Source organism: Manduca sexta, chromosome 3, assembly GCF_014839805.1.
Source record: "Manduca sexta isolate Smith_Timp_Sample1 chromosome 3, JHU_Msex_v1.0, whole genome shotgun sequence".
Classification (NCBI taxonomy): domain Eukaryota; kingdom Metazoa; phylum Arthropoda; class Insecta; order Lepidoptera; family Sphingidae; genus Manduca; species Manduca sexta.
In genome coordinates this window covers 8,207,779-8,226,666 of record NC_051117.1, presented here as the reverse complement: position 1 = coordinate 8,226,666, position 18,888 = coordinate 8,207,779, and the positions used below count along the sequence as shown (strand labels likewise).

General features: G+C 35.3%; 1 protein-coding gene across 2 annotated transcripts in view; it reads right to left on the bottom strand.

Annotated features, from left to right (window-relative positions):
• Positions 1-18,678, bottom strand: part of LOC115442962 (flocculation protein FLO11) — a 52,119-nt gene extending 33,441 nt beyond the window's left edge. The window contains exon 1 of one of the 2 annotated variants that reach the window (XM_030168190.2): positions 18,398-18,678. The gene's annotated coding sequence lies outside the window, so the exon portion shown is untranslated. The remainder of the gene's footprint in view (positions 1-18,397) is intronic. The other variant, XM_030168189.2, reaches the window with a different exon arrangement.
• Between the last annotated feature and the right edge of the window lie 210 nt (positions 18,679-18,888).

Sequence of the window (18,888 nt, the reverse complement as noted above, 5' to 3'; positions counted from 1 at the left end):
CTCAGAACGTTATATTTTCGGCTATGCGTCCGAACTATAAAACGATTGAATATTAATATTGTATACAAAACAAAGAGATTTTTGGAATTTTATACAGATTTACTTCAAAAGGTATTCGGTTTTTGATATAGATTAAGATGGAATGACGCCTTCAATTGTTTCCGACTCTGAGTATTTTATAAAGCTATTCTTTAACGTCAGACGACGTGATAAAGTCACAGGAACACGCTGTAGGCCGCTTTCGACAGGTCTGTCTCGAAATCTTATATCTCGCCTATTTTCAGCAGTGGACTTTATGTGGCTGATGATGATGATGATGAATCTCGAACTTTGCCTTATGACCTCAAGACAACTTGCAACCTGTGAAGCGTATATTATACACTAAGTGGGGCCCGCAGCTGCATTCGCGTGGATAGAGTTTCCCGTTACTAAAGTCCCTAAAACACTACGACTTCAGCGCCATCTATATAAAGAATCCATTATTTCTCATGTGAACAAATTACAGGGATAAAAAGTAGTCTATGTGTTAATCTAGGACATGGTCTACTCGTGTGCAAATTTCATCAAAATCCGTTTAGCTGTTCCTGTGTTCACTTCTAACATGCGAATACTTTAAAAACTTTTGCATTTATAATATTGTTAGCTTTTGTTCGCGTCTTTGTCCGCGTGAAGAAGTTTTCCGGGATAAAAGTCCCGCTATATATATGTCCGGGATAGAAAGTAGTCTATAACCTTCCCAAAGTCTTAAACTATCTTCATATAAATTTTCATAAAAATCCGTTCGGTAGAATTTGAGAAAATCGATAACATACAGACAGACAGAAAATGGGACTTTGTTTTATAATATGTGTAGATAAGTAACGCTACTATTAAGAAATACGAAAGTTTGAGCAAATATTTTGATGATAGATAAATGCATAAACTTCTGGGTGGTTTTGGATGGCAATTTGATACACAAAGTCCAGGGTTTCTATAAGATAAGCAACCTATTATCCTGGCAAGTTGGACTATTAGGGGAAAGGTCTTCGCGGTAGCCAGCAACATCAATTTTTTAATACGGGTACAACAAAGTGACCCATAGCACCCGGTGGTAGCTGGAGTGGGTTCCGATAGAATCTCTACTGACGAGAGATGATTGTCTCTCGACAGTTAACAGATTCAGGCCTGTTGGAACCGAATATACACACAGGCTAATCTCGGAACGCGACACACTTACATAGGTCACTATAGCGGGTTTTAACAACTTGTGTACGGTGGTCGCTATCCAAGGGGATATAAAATATATCCTACCACCAGCTATGACGAATCTGACCTATAGTACACCCAGCGGCCAGCACCCTTCACGCGGCCTCAATCATTACCGACTAAACTCCGAGTGTGCCAAGTCGAATCGAGTATTCCCCGAAGTGACGTTTGCAGTTATTATTAGTATGTTTCAGGTGGTTACAGAGCCGGATCTATGATGTTTCATGGGAGTTTTATAGGCTGTATTGACTGGTGCCAATACTGCCTTAGGTGGCATGCTTGCTCCTTTTTGATTTGTGCGCGAATTACGTTTGGCCTCAACGATATAAAACAAAAGAGGTTTAATAATGTGTTGTTCCAACACAAATTTCATAGGGCAAGACAAGATGGTTATAAAATCTTTACAAGTCTTTGCAAATAGAATAAGCAAGACGAGAAACCATAACCTAGTAGCACTTATTTGTTATGATTTTTAGAATCAAATAAGTAACAACTATGAGCTATTATTTTTCTTATCTTGCCACGGGGGTAACGTCCCCAATCCTAGATTCGTCTCTGGGTTACCTGCGAGCCAACTGGGTTTCACGCATCCGCTGTCCTATCAGGAAGTTGCATCATGACACTAATTTTAAACTAGACGTTGTTTAATGACTAACTGTTACAGTAAACCCTGGGATAGCACTGCGCATGGGCGCCGCCAAGATTAGTTTTAGGGAGGTGCATCTAGATCTACGTACTATCTATATAAATAAAAATGAATCCCTATTTCCCTTGGTCACGCCATCACGCGTGAACGGCTGGACTGATATCATTTTTTTTTTGTTGTTGTTTGTTATTGTCAGGAAAAGGTTCTTATGAAACAAAAAAATAAAAAAATTGCCAGAAAATCAGAAAATTTAAAAAAACTTAACGACAATATTAATTTTACATAACCGTCAGTGGTTTGAAATAACTGTCAGCGATCGACAGAATGCGCGCGTGCATATATAGTTAAGACAGGCCAACGTCAGTCGGGTCTGCTACATATTGATCAAATAAAATGGCGCAAGTTTTTAAAAAAGCTTTATCATAAAAAAAAACTTCTGTAGTCGATAGACTCATTGTTGCGGATTTATTCAGTGACTTATATTTTTTGTGGTTTATTACTGGACAGGGGGGTGTACGTGCACCTACTTACCCCCCTCCCGGCGCCCATAGCACTACGTGTATAAACTATGACAATGTTGAAAGGGAAGAGAAGACTATGTAAAGAATAGAAGTTCGGATGGGTGTTAATAATTCCGGTGTTTTAAAAATCAATTGTATCAACATTGGAACAAAATTTCTTATATCTTAACAGATCATGCCCTGGGTATTTCAGTCTTTACAATTTATAAGAAGGATTCTATAATTCAAATCTTACTTATTGCGTTTCGTGCTGTCCGGATATTATAGGCAACAATCAACACCAAACCAAAATACAATACTGATAATAGAATACATAATTTCTATTCTGATCCATATATATTTACATCTAAACTCCAAAAAACAATTCACCACCAACTTCTCAAAGTTGATTTCCGATATTTACATACATATACATAACATCACGCATTTATCCCCGAAGGGGTATGCAGAGGCGCAACTAGGGCACGCACTTTTCGCCAAGTATGTTCCGTCCCATGATGTGATAGGGGGCGAGCCTATCGCCATATCGGGCACAAATTCCAGACTCCGGGCTGATACTGAGTAGAAAAACCCAAATATCACTTTGCCCGACCCGGGATTCGAACCCAGGACCTCAGAGCGCTATTGTACCGGACATGCAATACAACTACGCCACCGAGGCAGTCCGATATTTATTTTGATAAATTCAAAAAACATAACTCAGAAATATTCTTCAGCTATTTTCGTTATATTTACAAAACCTTCCGTATCGTTTCCAACTGGCCTGATTCATTGTTACCGATTTACACCAAACCCTGACACAAATGCTGGCGCCAACGCTTGCTGTACGCGAAAATGTTTTCACGATACTAATATCAACTGCTATTTAATGCAGTATTGTTTTATATGTATGTATCACTTTTTTAAACAGATTAATGAAACGAGCATAAAAACGGCGGTAGCCTTATTGGTTGTGGAACGGACTGCCAATACTAATGTCCGCAGGTTCAAAACCCAAAAGCCCATCTCTGACTTTTGTAAAATCATGTGTGTTGAATTGTGGCTCCCTTTAACGGTGAAGGAAAACATCGTGAGAAAACCTGCATACTTAAAAAATTCTCTATAGGAATCATGAGGGTATGTGAAGTCTACCAATGCGCAACATTATGTAAACTGTTACAATACAGTTATAAATCTATTATAAACAGAAGAAAAAGTGTGCGAACATTGTCGTTACCAGCCGCTCACGATGCTTGAAATGTATTCCACGTACGGACACACATGGACTCGGAATTAATGGCGTAAAGAAAAGAAGGCAGTTATATAACAGTGTTTTTAAAATTCGTATTGTAGCTAGTGTAACTAGATATAAGACTTAACATCTCATGTCTGTGGATGACATGCGTAGTGAAATAACAAACAATTGTAATTCAAGGTGTTGCATGGTCTTTCTTCCGTTTATGGGCGGTCGTATCGCTTACCATCAGACAAACGTTACGCTCACCTCGTCTTTCAAAGCAATAAAAAAAATCGAACTAAATTGAATTGTTAACACGGGTTTACCAATAAGTGCTTAGAATCTCAATTTTACCTAATTAGTGCTTTATTTTGATTCGTCTTATGTTACTAATACTGTAAATAAGAATCTGTGAATATTTGACTATACTTTTAGAAGTAAAAAGAAACCTTTTTTTATGATATTTGGCACACAATATACAGTATTAACATTATAAATTAATAGCTTTTGCCCGTAGCTCTGCCAACATGAAAAGTTTTTCGTGGGTAAAAGACCCGCCTTTTGTTTACTTAGAAGTAGTCTACAGCATTTAGAACTAACGTAGCTCCGAATTAGTAAAAAAATAAAATCGCTTTAGTAGTTCCTGAGATTAGCGCATTCAAATAAACAAACTCCCCAGCTTTATAGCTTTATAGCTATATTAGTAGATGATGAGATCGGACGATAGCACGACACTAGTGATAAATAATAACTTTCTAATATGACTGGCTTTAACTGTTGAAATCTGTTATAAAACCTTCGGTATAACTATAAAAAACAGTATTTTTTCATGGCGTGTGAGCACGAAAAGCGGGATTCGTGTGGAATTTTAATCTGATGAATTAGGAAAGATATTTGGAAATTGTGTCACTGCATTTCTTCGTGGAAACGCTGTTAATTTTATTTAAAGATATTTGCCCAGTTTTTCTGGCTTGTTAATTTTGTTGAGGAATCCTGCATTAAGTCGACATCTTTATATCTTAACACTTATTATTACATTCTGTATTCAAGTTATTGAAATAAAACTACTTGACGGATTCTTTTGCTACAAATTTTTATTTATACTCCGTTATTTAGGTTAAGAAGTATTTGTTATCGCAAAAACTTTCGATAAGTAATTTTATTTCAATGTCGAATATTCGCGTAAATATAATTCACTTTTTTTTTAAAACTCATATTTGTAAACTCGGTAACTTTTAGTTAACATTGTTTACTTTGCTTTCTTTAAAGAGCCTGTGAACCATATTTTAATTTGCTGTAACCATAAAAAGAATATACTGCCACTACAGCGTTAATAGCTTTAAACCTATGGTTTCATGTTTTATATTTAGCACGCGTTACAATTCATGGCTCCGGCGGGAATTAGCAGAGGTCACGAGGTGATGCGGTGCCAATGTCGGTTAACACATACAACTTGCAACTAATGTATGTGAATTTTTTTCTATAACAATAAACACACCGTTGATATTAATGAAAGGTTTTGGATCTTTCTGGATAATGTTTTGGTAAATATTCAAAAAAAATTGTACCTAAATAAATAAGACACAATATAAAGTGTATTAATGTGTCGCGTTCTAGGATTGGTATGTGTATATCCAGTGTCAAAGAGACCAGCATGAGTTCCAATGGCGAGGAATAATCATCCCTCTTCTTAGGGGCAGTGGAGTCACTGTGCCGTGCAGATATTAAAATCCTGCGAGTTACGCCCGTCGTCACTCCGGTACATTACTTGTCACTTATCACTATTGCCAAAACAATTTAGTAGAAAGTTTTCGCGACTCGTTTGTTTATTGATAAATGCGGCTACATTTCGCGTATAAACACGCAACTTTCTACCGAACAGTGTAGACTCTCTATTTTGTATTTTATATCGCTTCTAGCCAGATTCGAATATAAGATATGGTAAGAAAGTCTTCTCTTAGACATTATAAATTTAAAACCTTATAATGTTCAGTATATATTCTGTTTTTTATGTCTACTTTATCACGGGTTTTATAATTTCTCCTGGCGTTTCAGAGACTGTCGTCAGCTAAAAAATAAAAAAATGTATAATGTAGGTAGATCATGTAACTGACTTTTTGGACGCATAATACCTCAGTACCTCTCCGTGACCATGAAGACTACAAAGTCTTCGAAACATCGGGAAGAATTATAATATGAAAAACCGTGATAAATCCGAAAAATAGCTTTGTTTCAATGTCTTACATTTGGGTAAACGAAAGAAATCAGAACTCAACAGTATTTGCACAACGTTCGGCGAAAGAAATAGACAGTACAGGGGCATATACCCTGTCAGACTAGGGTACAACAGACCTAGTAAATGATTAATTGTAGAAAGTGTGCATCTGACAATCCCTATAGCAAGCCCCCGAGGCAATATTGTGCGCTCGGTCTCCAGTCTCCACACCGAATACACGCCCATGGACGAGGGGACATTTGTCACGGCCCTAGGCACATAGTTAAGTGTGTGCCTCATGGTTGCTAATTCACATTGAAACCTACAAGGAGTCGTGAACATTTCCTGGACTCCTCTCCTCGTCTCAGTCTAAGAGGTTTCCTTATCCTTCGCCCACAATTCCTTCCCAGCTATCCCCTTCCAACTTTCCTCCAGGGCCCTGTAGTCGTTAAACCGGGGAATTCCAATACCCCATTCGTAGGATTCCCCAGGTTTTTAATACTGGGTTCGATAGCCAAAAAAAAAAGTCCCTACGGCGAAGCGTATGTAAAAATCCCACAAGGTGTCCTAATGTCTGATTAGAATAACGAAGGTGTCACTACAATGCCACGACAAGATTCAAGGAAAGGAAACACACATCCGCTACAGAATACCTAATGTGGGCATTCAAACAAAGGTAGTGCAGATACAATATTTATATTTCCACTGTGTACTAATATTATAAAGTAAAGTTTGTACGTTTCGATGTAGGAGGTAATATTCAAATTAAGGTTCCAATTTTAACGGTGAAGGAAAACATTGTGATGGAACCTGCATACCTAAGTTCTCTATGGAATTTTGACGGTGTGTAAGTCTACCAATCTGCACTGGGCCATCGTGGTGGACTAAGGTTTAATCCCTCTCATTAGTAAAGGAGGACTGTGCCCAGCAGTGGGACAGTATATAATAACAGTTCCAATTCTGATTTCTCCCGATAAAGGTGCTTTATCGCTTAATCAAATTTTTGGTCAGAAATATAAAGAAATAGAAATCTTCAATAGTTCATTTTCAAAATAGAAATTGTAAATGTTGCTGAATTTTGACTGTCAAAGTTAACTTATTTTATATAACACATAAAATGTATTATGTGTGTGTTTATGAGAAACAGCAAAATTACCAATCGGTGACAAAAAAAAAAGAGATTTATAAATAGGCATACACTAATTTATCCAACACGCTATTCAAATATTCTTCTATTTACATACTAGATTTACGAATCATTTTTCACGAATTTGCCAACAGTCCGACGTAAAAATGCGCGTTATCCCAATTCCCGTATTACTATGATCCATGCTGGTGGACGGGCGCCAAGTTTAATATTAGCGCCCTCGATAGCTGATGTCATCGGGCGAACTGTTTACGAAAATATTGCCGTAATAAGAGACGTAACTCAAAATTATCAGTAGCCTGGACTTTTAATGAATTACTAATTAATAGTCATTTGATTCTTTACTTTAAGAGTGAGGAAAACAATGTGTTAAACATGAATTAAATTGTTTATTTGTTTGTGTTTGAAGACAAAACAAATCAGATTTTTTATCCGTACTTATCGTATAAGCTCAGAACATTGATTTATATGTTTCAGTGTATTTTTTTATTCCAAATTTTATTATTATATTTGCAACATTCATGTGCTGGCTAGTGGCTACAAATGAAAGGTTTTATTTTACATAATTGTTTTATTTTGTAGACATTCGTTTTGTATAACATGACAAGACAGGAGTAGGGACCGGAAGGAAGTCAAAGCTCCTTTTTAGGTTAGATTACAAACTCTGATATTCTAACAAATTTAATTCAATATTGACTTACTACAATTTGTATCAGAGATATTTTTCGCAAATTGTGTTACCGGCGTTGTTTACGTTTTGTTCTGAGATTAAACAAGTTGTGATAGAATGTACAAAGGCTATTGCTTTGGACTAATTCTTTGTTTTTTGCATTTGCAACCGTATTGTATGGTAGATATGGGTTATTGTTTTGTAAGACCTCGCGCAGACGGTAAGGTGCTCATCAAAAGATTCGCCTTAGTAATTAGACTGGTTCTGCTTCAAATCTAAACATATAAGTGTTTGCACAGTATTGTTTGGTAGCAGAAATAGACATTGCATCCATGTCGAATCAGAAAGACGCTCCCCCTATAAGAAAATCTTCAAACATCTGATTAAATATACATTATTAAACAATTTTTAAAAACAGGTTATTACATATTTCAATTCATAATAGCGATGTTTCATATATTTTAAATAACACGGATGATCGTTGCGTGACCTTTATTACAAATACGAATGTTATAACTAAACCGCATAAGGTCAAACCGGTTGATAACATTACGATTTATTATTGAAATAGGTGTTATTTTGTTTGCTTAAGGACTTGAGATATGGAAAACTCGAACTTATACTCATTTTGAAAATGTGCAATTAAATAACCCGGGCATTGTTTGCAAATGCATACAGGAATGAAGTAGAGTGCCCTTTGGTCTTACGATTGTCGGGGACAATTTTTTTAATTTAATATTAAGTATATTGTATATAAAATCATGATTTATCAAACGATTATTTCTAGGTATAAATACTTAAATTCTAAAAGAAATTACATATTTAAATCCGCCTTGTTGATTTGGTATGTTTTTGAGTTATATGTCTGTGAGTTGAGTTCGTCTCGGTTATTTAAGATTTTGGTGATTTCAAACAAATTACACACATATTACACGGTAGGTCCCTTGTCAAAATAGGTCGAGTATACACCAAGCAATAAGGGACTACATTAGAGTCGAGAATGGCAAACATTTTTGAAAAGCGTCAATGGCGAAAGGTCCATACAAATCCATTCCTGCTGGCTTTCGTAAGTTATTTAAAATCTAATTATCATTAGAACGATTTTCAGAACGCCTTCATGTATAAGAATATAGTTGTGTCCCTTTCGGAAAATGGTATCCTTTGCTACTGAAGTGTATAATCATTGTTTACTTTGTGGTTCCTATAAAACTCGAGAATACAGACCATGTCATAAAGTAAATTCGTCACGTTGAATGAAATTACGCAAAACATGAGTGAGCGGGAATTACAATGACTATTTTGCATATAAACTTAATAAACACGTTCCTAAGTTATATTGTATGTAGTAGAAAGTAAAATCTATCTGCGCAGTACGATTTGGCTGTCTACCAAACAATATAGTTATACCCGTTACATTAATATTGAAGATAATGTACATTGACTATATTCTACATAATGATTTTTATTATTGTGCCTGGCATTGTTAACTGTGTGTGGGTTTTTTTCTTTTTATCCCTTTTTTATTTTATTTATGTGTGTGTAGAGAAATAAATGGTTTATGTTTACACGAATGTTAGAAATAAAGTTTACAATTATACAATATGTAGGTAGATAGAACTTTGCCTTTTCGGACGAACAACACCTCACTCTGCCCCGTGACCATGAAGGCAGCAGTTTTCGAAACGTCCGAAGAAAATTAAAATATAAAAACCGCAATAACATCCCAAAACTAATTTTATTTCGATAGAGTCTATCTTACTAGTAGTATAATCGTTTTTTTTAGATCTTCGGACCCTTGGAGATTAGAAGTAAAGGCAGCAAACGCTGAACGGATTTGGGTGTATTTTGGCACAAGGACAGATCATGCTCTCGATTATAAGCATTTTATCCCGGAAAAATACATTTGAGATCTATATCCCCAATGACGTTTTACAAATAGACGCGTCATACACTAACAAAATTGCACATAAAAACAGCGCAGTATTTACTATAGTCACAGCCCTAGCGGCTCGCGTCGATACGGCCCGAGTGTGCCCGAGTATGCCCGAATGAGCCCGAGCGTCGACCGCTCCGTCGCCATGACGGTCGAATAAAATGCATTTATTAGTTAAAAAATAAGTTAAATAGTGTATACTTATTACTAACGTATGAAATGAAACGTTTTTTTCAATCACAGTTGGAGTATAATGTGTACATCGTCTAAAAACTCAGGAAGGCATTTTATTTATAAAAATACAATAGTTAGTAAGCCGACTATCGGCAACAGTGGTTGGAGGTTGACTGAATGTCGGGCAATTACCTTACTTTCGTCTTGCCAGTATTGAGCTCGGACAACGTATCTATGTAATAAAAACATCTTAGTTTATCCCAGTAAAAGTATTTTACGCGAAGCCGCGAGCAACGCTTAGTAGTCCATATTATTCCACTTCATAACTTCTTGGTTGGTGGTTCATACGTTAGGTCTCAATGGGCATCATAAATAGTGTTTGGTACTCCACTACTCTCGCCATCCTGGGACATGAGATGTTTAGTCTTATTATGTGCAGTAGTTACACTTCTTGGTTAACCATAGACTTATGTATTATAATGAACAATAAAGAAACTAGCTTATCCGCACACTTCTTGCTTGCTTAAGCCTTGATACAAGGAAACTACAAGGAAACTCGTGCATGCTGAATTAGGTAATACTTTTTTAGAATATTCGCGTGCATTTTTGCAGGAAACCATCATTATGTTTTTAAATATATTAGTTTTAATTAGGGTTCCGTATCTCAAAACGATCACTTTGTTGTTCGTCTGTCCGTCTTTTAAGACAAACAATCATGTTTGGCAAGAACTTATGTCTCACAGCACTTTTAAAGGAAAAAATGAAAATGGTAAATATGCATCATAACAAAAAAGGTAGTTTGTACGGAATCATCGGTGAGCGCGTCGGGCAATTCTCCGAAAAACAAGGTTTTGGCATCATTAACCTGGCTCATTTTTTTTTTAAATATTTGAAAGTTTTGCTTAGTTCATATTAAAAACATAATTTAAAGAAATATAATAACGGTAAAGGCCCTTAAATTGATCAATTAGACGAAGAAATATAGCTAATTGAAAATTTAAATTATCAGATAAATGAGATCAAGACAGGTGAATGAGAATGGTAGCATATTTAAATTTGTAAAGCCTTGAAAAAAATTACAATGTCATACTTTTGTCCTCTATAATCAAAAGATTACAATAAGTTATCAATAATTATAAATATTATAATTATTAATAACTTGGTTTAAAGTTTAAAATGAACATCAAATGAAAACCTGCAAATAGTAATCAGTTTCTTTAACAGACACTTTCTCTATGTTCTATAAAATAACTAAATAAATCAATAAGTTTATCATAATCATAAGTTTATCATAAACATAATCAATTGAGCTTAATTTTTTTTATTAAAATATAATGAGGCAAGTATTCTTCTGAGCATTATATTAGATGTACTATATTATATTTCTAAGACTGACTCACGCTAATTTCCTAAACATGTTTAAGAAAATTAGGTCCTCTTAAATGTTATCATCACAATCACATAAGAACGATTTCACTTCAGGGCTATTAGATAACTTTTTGGTAGAAATATAAAAATATATTATTGAAATAATCATTATTAAGGTAGCAACTTTGTTGCAATTTAATTATAATATTCAACCAATTAAAAATGTTCAAAGCATGATTATCAAAGACGTCTCGCCATAAGCCAATATTCTAAATTTTTCATCAAAATTCAAATGTTTCATTATTATAATTTGGCAAATCCAAGTCCTCTGTCGTAGCATTTTCTTTTCCAATTTTTTTTTGGCTTGGCATCTTTTTCTAATTTTCTATTTTTTTTTTAGTGTATTATCTGTGAACGTGATATTAGCAGGCTAAACTTCAATATCAGTCAATATTTTAACACAGATTTTATTTGATTCTAGAGGTACAGACGCATCATAACCGTTTTCTTAAAGAATATTCAGGCAATCTAGTTATCGTAATAAGCTAAGTTCCTTTGTAGATTCAGCTAATGGTACCACATACACACTAATATTATGAGGGGGCAGTATATAAAAACCTGGATGATTATCATGAGGACATAAAATAGCTTCGTCTAAGTAAGAATTCCCGCAACAGCTCAACTTGCGAACAGTTAATAGACGCTGCGCTAAATTCGGACAAGATGAATTTTGTCTTCTTTTAATTAACAAGTGATCCAAGTTTAGGAATATATGTCTCGTCAGATATAATTAAATGTGATGGCAATAAAATATTATCCTTATTTTCTTAGAAGCGTTCAACGTCAGATCCAAATGTACTTTCAAGAGGAGTATTAGAAGCTAGCAATTGAGCCGTTTTCTTCTGTTCCCTTTTTCCTTAAATAGTAAGCCTTGGAATTTTATCTCTATCTTTTTCTTTGAATTCTCTGTTTTCTTGGTGACATTTTTGAAATACTGAGTTGCTTTTTATCAGTCTTATGCCTAAGATATTTAAGTCAGTCTTTCTCTTGCTTTTCTTTCCGTAAATTTTCGATAGTTTTAATCCAATTATATCTTGTTTTTCTGCTAACCGTTTCATGTAATATGAAATGATAATATTTCAATTTTTATAAAGTAAAAAACCTAATACTGTTTAAAATTCTAATTTAGCTGGCCCCTGTCTAATTCATCTGAAGTAAATTCGCCAGAGAAATCCAGAATAATTAGACCCAGCTAAATGAGATTTAAGCACTAAAATGCATCTCCCGTCTAATTTTATCAGAATTCACAAATAACAAATACATTAAAGAATTTTAAAACTGTTTCGATTCTCGGTGGTATTTTATAGAGAGTATTGTGTTAATATAAATTAAATAAAATACGATCATAAAAATTAGAAAACATACCTTACAAAAGCCAGAGTCGTTGATATTATCGTGTATAATTCACTATTTACGTTACATAGGAACATTCTTACTTCACTCAAGCACGGCGGCATCTATCACCAAAGATATGCCGAAACATTTCGGCCGATATGTCTTCACAGTTATTGCAGGTACTTGGCGAAAGCATGAGCCATAGAAATTATGGAAATACGTCTGGACATTTTTAAAACTTCTGTAAATACGATTGGTTTTTACTAATTAATCCACTATAAATGGTAAATCACGGGCGCATAGTTTAAGTATCGATTCAACTACTTTGAAATAATTAAAGTATTGTATATTTTCTATTATAAAATATTAAAATCGTAAGTTGGACGTGCGGACGCGCCATATGAATGAGATTTTGCATGTTTAATTTTTTTTTACTGGAATATTATAATATTATATAAAAAAATATGAATAGGCCTTAGTAGAAAACTAGTATAAGTACAATATGAAATATAGATATAATTAAAAATGACCAAAAAACATACATTATCTGACAAAAAACCTGTTTTTTTGTAGTTCAGAGAATTGCCCAGTCCGACTCGTACTTGTTTTTTTTTTTTTTTGTATTAACACATCATTGTTGTCTTTGCCTTTACGATATGCGATGACATTTCTCCAAAAAATTCCAGGACACAATCCTGCAGCCTTTCATATAATCAGATTAAAAGTATCACACTTTCATATCCAATAAAACCGATATTATTTTAAAATTTATGGCTCCACAAAGAGCTATAAAAATACCAATAAATACAAAATATGTTTGTCAGAAATATTCCATTCAAAAGCCGTAAGAGGATAAAATGACTTCAGCTGACTCAAATTCCTTTATGACAATTTCGATGATGTGATAGTCGACTCACCCTTGTGGTTGCAACCTTAAGTTCTGAGAAATAGGCATGACGTAGGTTCGAATCTTATTATAGACATTATGGTATTGAAAAACTGAGAAGTATTGAACAAAGAAACAGTTACAAGTCTTCCAGTAATTAATGGCGATTATGATACAGTGTATTCCAAATCTAGGTTCCAGGGGGAGGGGATGATAATACATGTAACAATCACTTCAATCATCAGCCATATAAAGTCCACTGCTAACAATAGATCTAAAGAATTCCAGACGGACCTGTAGAAAGCGGCCTTTATTAAGTCATCTGTCCTTGCAGGTGGACATCCAACGCTGCGCCAGTACGTGGTCTCCATTCAAGAACTTTTTTGCACCATCAGCCGTCAATTCTGCAAACTATGTCCAGCCCACTGCCGCTTACTCACTTACTTACTTAATCACTTAATTATTCCTATTTTAATGAACTAGCGATCGTCAAGTTGTCAAAATTCGATTGTCGGTTTTAAAATATTTACATAACAAATATTATTAAACAAAAAGAATATTGTTCTACACTCTTCCACATGAATTTTAATCGTGGCGAATTCCACACTCCTCGCGCGCAATTTGCTTAAATAGTGGTACTAAGTTTTCTCTTCACTTGTTTTAATATATTTGTCTACGATATAATCTAGTTATACAATTATATAAAGCTGACGAGTTTGTTTGAACACGCTTATTTCAGGAACTATTAGTTTCAATTGAAAAATTGTTTTAGTATTAGATAGCTCATTTATCAAAGGCTATATAACAATATGCTATATAACATCAAGCTATGTCAAATATGAGGGGAGCATCAATGAAAACTGTTGCAAAAACAGGCAAATATAAAATATTCTATAATCACAATTAGAAAAGGTATTTTATACATTTAGTTTTCTATTCTTTCAATCGACATTTATAATTCTATATAGTATATTAAATTCATAAGTGCTGAAAACCTTTGTTCAGTTAGTGGAACTAACAGAGTTGACATTAAAACAAAATGTCATGGGTAATAGTGACGAAAGGTGAAATTTTCCGAAAGGAAACCCGACATAACATATAGGTACTAATATGCATAAATGCGGTTTGCAAATCGTTCTGATGATAATTAGATTTTACATAGAGGAAAGCCGGAAGGAATCTGGTTATATTAACAATTTGCCACTGATAGGCATTTTTTACTCAGGAACATAGTAATAACAAAGTCGGATCCTAGGGCCATTAATTAGCCATATTATTTCGATTTTAGCATTCTATTCATTTCACTGGAATTGTAGTCTTACCCCCTTATTCATAAACGTTATTTATCTAAGGACGGAGCATTGCTGCGAGTCTGTTTCTCAGCTTTGTTTATTTGACAGCCAACTAGATTCAAGTTGTATCTCAATATTAGCCAATCACAACGGCTCTATGTCTACGCACTGCGAAGGCTGCCATGCCGTCAGCACTGAGAAACAGACTTGTTATCACAGCGATGCTCCGTCCTTAGAAAAATAACGTTTATGAATAAGAGGGTTATTGTTTTCATCATAAAACACAAATAGCTATGACGAAGAACTCTCATGTAATCCTGGAATTGTTTGTTAATTTGAGTCATGAAATCCTTGCAATGGTTGAAGTCACGTAACCCGTTCTCGGTAATATAGGTATTTCCTTGGCCGTATTATGCAGGGTCACCGTGAACGTAAACACCTTGTATGACTTATTGGGAACCGTAACATATGATGTAGAGGTAAAATGTTATGGTTTTGTCTCTGGGTTTTTTTTTTGAGAATTGCACGCCTTCGTCTGTATTATTTTTACAGAATAAAGGTCATGAGATCTTTGCTATGAAGCAGCGCAAGTGCGGGATCGAAACTTGCTTATTAACATTATCTAACTCTGCCCTTTTCTTTAGGTTTATGCGTAATAAGCTAACCAATATACATAAGAGAACATTTTCAAATACTCACAGGTTCAATAAAGCTTTATAAGCTAAAGCCCAGAAAATCACCCGAGGCAATTCCTGTGCGCTCGGTCTCCACAACGAATGCAAACCCATGCACGAGGAAACATTTGTCGCGGCCCTAGGCACGCTGTTAAGTGTCTATACCTCATAGTTGCCTATTTACATTAAGGTCTATGAGGGCTTGCGGACATTTTCTGGCCTTCTCCCCTCCACCCGACCTAAGAAGATTCCTTCTCCTCCCCGCACACTTACTTCCCCAGATCTCCCCTCTCAGCTTTACTCCAAGGCCCTGCAGTCGCTAATACAGAGCTTTCCATTATCCCATATGCAAGTCTCCCGGTGTTGACTGTCGGCTCCGATACACAAAAAGCAATCATCTAATACCTCATTTCCATTGACCAATGCCTCCAATCCTTAAAAGGGTGGATGTACTTTTTACATAACTACTGCCCACGAGTGTCAACAGCTGGTGGCGTGTGGGTGTGACCAGGTAAACATGTAGGCGATCGGATATGTTGTTTCGAAATATCAACAGTCCAGTAGTAACGTATCGTAAGGTTTTGGATTCTAAATACATTGTCGATAAATCTTGAATCTTATTCGGACACTAATAGGGATTACATTTTAGCTGAAAGTAACTGGAGTGTTGTCCAGATAGAAATCACTATGGCCTTTCTGGTATTATAATATTAAACCTGTATTGTATACTGTCCCACAGTTGAGCACGGGCCTCCTCTACTACTGAGAGGGATTAGGCTATAATCCACCACACTGACCTAATGCGGATTGGCAAGTATTTTTTATCAATGTTAAAAAGTTTGTGCTATAAATCTCGTCATTTAATTTTCTATCTCCAAAAAAAAATCTTATAATATCAAACAAATCTTGCCTTTGTTTGGTATTTATAAGTACCATCAGGCAAAATTATGTATTCACAATTCAGTTATTTAAATTACAAAACAAAGAACGATTACACAAAATATTTTAATAGGACAAAATAATTTCTATTCAAATCAATTAACTAAAACATGTAAGCAAGTCTTCCTACACGAAATCAATTACTATAACGCCATTACATAACGTGGGTGCACAGAGAAAACGAATTTACAGCCGTACTCAACATTTGATAAATAGAAAGTCGTGTTAAAGCTCAGTGGAACAATGGCGCTTTCGACGTCGCTTGGAGGCTAGACCAGACCTAGGCGGTCTAGATTGTGCTACTTATCCTAACTCCCAAGGAACGTCTACAGCGTAGATAATTACGTACCACTTGGTACAGGTTCGATTTTTTTATAAATCGCAATTTTTTTCGGGTCTTGCGGACTCTGTATCAGTCCCTCGTACCTACGAGGGACTGATACAGAGTAGTAAAGTAGAGTTGGTACCTACCAAAGACGCTAAAATTTGTGTGTGATTACTATTTAATTTGTTAGATTTAAATACCAATATGTTACCTATAGTCTTCGTTACTTAATGAGTGAGGATTCGATTCTATTCATTTACGACACTGAGTCAGTAGCGGTGCTTGCCATGGGCACCCGCTTAGTTTATTGTAGGTATGGGCCAAGAGGGGCCCCAATGCTCGGGGGCCCTGTATCACTGATACGGCGGTAGCTATTCAAATCCTGAAATAGGATTTCTGTTTACCAACTTCCATCCTATACCACCATACTACCGTAATACCGTTGATGTAATTCCTCTAATTGCGCCGTCTACCCCACGTACACACATTCCCGTTTAACTAAAGTTTTTTTTCCTTTAAAGCTAAGTTTCCATCAGTAGCTTTAAAAACTAGTTAGACTTCAATCTAGGCACGATTTAGACATAAGTCTCTCCTGACCGGTGCCTTATACGCGCGTAACGGCAAAGGAAAATGCTGTACAGTTAGTGAAGTAAGAAACTACTGCTATATGAGGGGGTAGGCAGAGATGTATATTTCGTTTTACCGAGCTTATATATTTGAACCTTTAAATTGTTATGCATTATTTAGATTCCGTCAATATTAACTCTACCGCCAGTTCGGAAAGCAGTTCTCACCAGAGAAGAACGGGCAAGAAAATATGTAATCTTGCTGTCCCATTGCTAAATATCAGTCTTCTGATTTAGGCATTTTAAATTCGATGTAATAACGCTATTTCTGCGTGCATAAATTCCGCTCTAATCGGGTAGTTACTGATTTAAAACCTTTAAAATAGCAGCTTAGATCAAGTTTTTCCTTGGAACTGTTTCTAAGTTATTTACTAGCGTGAAATAAACTTAAATGATAGGGTCCGACTGTCGAAAGTAGCAATCTAACGACCCGGGAAATGACGCAAAGGTTGTTTTGATCTTAAAGTTGAATTATAAGGTATTCTTCATGAACTAACTCTTCATTTAATAATGAATCATATTCTCTACTAGGAATTCCCCTCTCAACAGTAGAGTCCATGCTCACCAATGGGAACCCAGGACCGAAGACTTTCAGGACTTGTAAAGCCGCGGACCTCAAAGTGCAAGCTTGAATGCACTAGACTCGTGTAAGAAAGGTAATCTAACTTTGGATTATGTTATTAAAACGTTAGATCACATCATAGTGTTCCTTTATAAGCAGCCAAAAAGATGGCCAGCCAGATGAATAGCATGGTACCCATGAACCGCAACGGACATTTGAATTTCGAACGATAATTTTAGGAGTTTGTATTAGTAAGGTAGGTAATCGGAACATTAAAACACTTTTGTAAAATACACGGCCAGTTTCATTATTACTTTATGAAACCCTGTGAGTATAATATAAAAATCACACCACATGAAATATATTGTTTGTTGTTTTTGCCAAAATCTTATTAAAGCGATAAAATGTAAGAATACCTAGTTTTACAATGTTTGCTAAGTAATTTAAAGTATACATGTAGTGTAATGGTACTAAAACCAGCCATATCAACATTCGCGGAACAATAATATATCACTCCGAAGGTCAGTAAAAATATACATAAAAACAGAAAAAAGAACACTCACCGCTTATAAAATTATCCTTCACTCACAACACTTAATACACAAAAACAACACAAAATCCTACAATAACATAACAACAAAGCGTATTTACAAATTATTTCATTTATATTATTTTCGAAAATTCGTCGGTTCGTAACACATGCGCGTCCACGTCTCCACTTTGCACTTCGCGCGCGGAATGATCTTGCGCGCGCGCTCTCGACTCTCGAGGCGCGGGAAAACGTGAAACAGAAATAGTCACGATCAGTGACTCAGTTTGAGATCACCAGCAGAAACTAAACAAATGAAACATTAATATTTATGTTTGAATATAGTGTTTCAAAATATGTTAATAATAAATTTATTTCAAGTAATGAACTCAATGACAATATTATTCACAATTTCACTTCAGCTAAACTATGATATACTTGCTTAGGATATTTGAATAAATTTATATCAACTGCACTGCAGATTTATAATTATAATATTCAGATAATGCTACAATTTATAGTCCT